General features: G+C 51.9%; 2 non-coding genes across 3 annotated transcripts in view; both read left to right on the top strand.

The window, feature by feature from the left end:
- Window positions 1-257: 257 nt before the first annotated feature.
- Window positions 258-2,051, top strand: MP_IFM68171_r59. Its single transcript, XR_011606004.1, has one exon. It is a non-coding gene; the product is annotated as an 18S ribosomal RNA (ribosomal RNA).
- A 166-nt stretch (window positions 2,052-2,217) lies between these two features.
- The window catches only part of MP_IFM68171_r60, a 3,641-nt gene continuing 3,358 nt past the window's right edge, over window positions 2,218-2,500 (top strand). Inside the window, exon 1 of one of the 2 annotated variants that reach the window (XR_011606006.1) lies at window positions 2,218-2,500. This exon is cut by the window's right edge and continues 3,358 nt beyond it. This is a non-coding gene — a ribosomal RNA (28S ribosomal RNA). The other variant, XR_011606007.1, reaches the window with a different exon arrangement.

Genomic DNA, 2,500 nt, shown 5'->3' on the forward strand with positions numbered 1-2,500 from the left:
ACGGCTGAACCTCCCGGTCGGGCCTCCTCTTGGGGCGCCTAGGCGGTGTCTTCGGGGGCGCTCTCGCTCCCCCGCTCTCGCCTGCCAACAGCGCTCTGGGGAATTCAGGAGGGGAAAGCAGATGTGTCCCGCGGCGAGACCGGCGAACGCCGGACGAGCAGCGCGGCCACGCGGGCCCCGTGCCCGCCGACCCAGTAACTTGAGAACTCTTCCGCTCTGAAACACGGGCGGTTGGCCTTAACCGGCACACGATAGTTACCTGGTTGATTCTGCCAGTAGTCATATGCTTGTCTCAAAGATTAAGCCATGCATGTCTAAGTATAAGCAATTATACCGCGAAACTGCGAATGGCTCATTAAATCAGTTATCGTTTATTTGATAGTACCTTACTACATGGATAACCGTGGTAATTCTAGAGCTAATACATGCTGAAAATCCCGACTTCGGAAGGGATGTATTTATTAGATTAAAAACCAATGCCCTTCGGGGCTCTCTGGTGATTCATAATAACTTCTCGAATCGCACGGCCTTGCGCCGGCGATGGTTCATTCAAATTTCTGCCCTATCAACTTTCGACGGCTGGGTCTTGGCCAGCCATGGTGACAACGGGTAACGGAGGGTTAGGGCTCGACCCCGGAGAAGGAGCCTGAGAAACGGCTACTACATCCAAGGAAGGCAGCAGGCGCGCAAATTACCCAATCCCGACACGGGGAGGTAGTGACAATAAATACTGATACAGGGCTCTTTCGGGTCTTGTAATTGGAATGAGTACAATTTAAATCCCTTAACGAGGAACAATTGGAGGGCAAGTCTGGTGCCAGCAGCCGCGGTAATTCCAGCTCCAATAGCGTATATTAAAGTTGTTGAGGTTAAAAAGCTCGTAGTTGAACCTTGGGCCTAGCCGGCCGGTCCGCCTCACCGCGTGCACTGGCTCGGCTGGGCCTTTCCTTCTGGAGAACCGCATGCCCTTCACTGGGTGTGCCGGGGAACCAGGACTTTTACTCTGAACAAATTAGATCGCTTAAAGAAGGCCTATGCTCGAATACATTAGCATGGAATAATAGAATAGGACGTGTGGTTCTATTTTGTTGGTTTCTAGGACCGCCGTAATGATTAATAGGGACAGTCGGGGGCATCAGTATTCAATTGTCAGAGGTGAAATTCTTGGATTTATTGAAGACTAACTACTGCGAAAGCATTTGCCAAGGATGTTTTCATTAATCAGGAACGAAAGTTAGGGGATCGAAGACGATCAGATACCGTCGTAGTCTTAACCATAAACTATGCCGATTAGGGATCGGACGGTGTTATTTTTTGACCCGTTCGGCACCTTACGATAAATCAAAATGTTTGGGCTCCTGGGGGAGTATGGTCGCAAGGCTGAAACTTAAAGAAATTGACGGAAGGGCACCACCAGGGGTGGAGCCTGCGGCTTAATTTGACTCAACACGGGGAAACTCACCAGGTCCAGACACGATGAGGATTGACAGATTGAGAGCTCTTTCTTGATTTCGTGGGTGGTGGTGCATGGCCGTTCTTAGTTGGTGGAGTGATTTGTCTGCTTAATTGCGATAACGAACGAGACCTTAACCTGCTAAATAGCCCGTATTGCTTTGGCAGTACGCCGGCTTCTTAGAGGGACTATCGGCTCAAGCCGATGGAAGTTTGAGGCAATAACAGGTCTGTGATGCCCTTAGATGTTCTGGGCCGCACGCGCGCTACACTGACAGAGCCAGCGAGTACTCCCTTGGCCGGAAGGCCCGGGTAATCTTGTTAAACTCTGTCGTGCTGGGGATAGAGCATTGCAATTATTGCTCTTCAACGAGGAATCCCTAGTAAGCGCAAGTCATCAGCTTGCGTTGATTACGTCCCTGCCCTTTGTACACACCGCCCGTCGCTACTACCGATTGAATGGCTCAGTGAGGCTTTCGGACTGGCCCAGAGAGGTCGGCAACGACCACTCAGGGCCGGAAAGTTATCCAAACTCGGTCATTTAGAGGAAGTAAAAGTCGTAACAAGGTCTCCGTTGGTGAACCAGCGGAGGGATCATTACAGAGTTGCAAAACTCCCAAACCATTGTGAACCTACCCAAAACCGTTGCTTCGGCGGGTGGCTCCCGGGTCTCTCGGGTTGCCCCTCGGCCCCCCACGGGGCGCCCGCCGGAGGTACATAAACCCTGTACTTTGTATGGCCTCTCTGAGTCTCTGTACTGAATAAGTCAAAACTTTCAACAACGGATCTCTTGGTTCTGGCATCGATGAAGAACGCAGCGAAATGCGATAAGTAATGTGAATTGCAGAATTCAGTGAATCATCGAATCTTTGAACGCACATTGCGCCCGCCAGCATTCTGGCGGGCATGCCTGTTCGAGCGTCATTTCAACCATCGAGCCCTCGGGCTTGTGTTGGGGACCTGCGGCTGCCCGCAGGCCCTGAAAACCAGTGGCGGGCTCGCTGTCACTCCGAGCGTAGTAGTATCACCTCGCTCAGGGCGTGCTGCG

Source organism: Madurella fahalii, assembly GCF_045866475.1.
Source record: "Madurella fahalii IFM 68171 DNA, scaffold_4, whole genome shotgun sequence".
Taxonomy (NCBI): Eukaryota; Fungi; Ascomycota; class Sordariomycetes; order Sordariales; genus Madurella; species Madurella fahalii.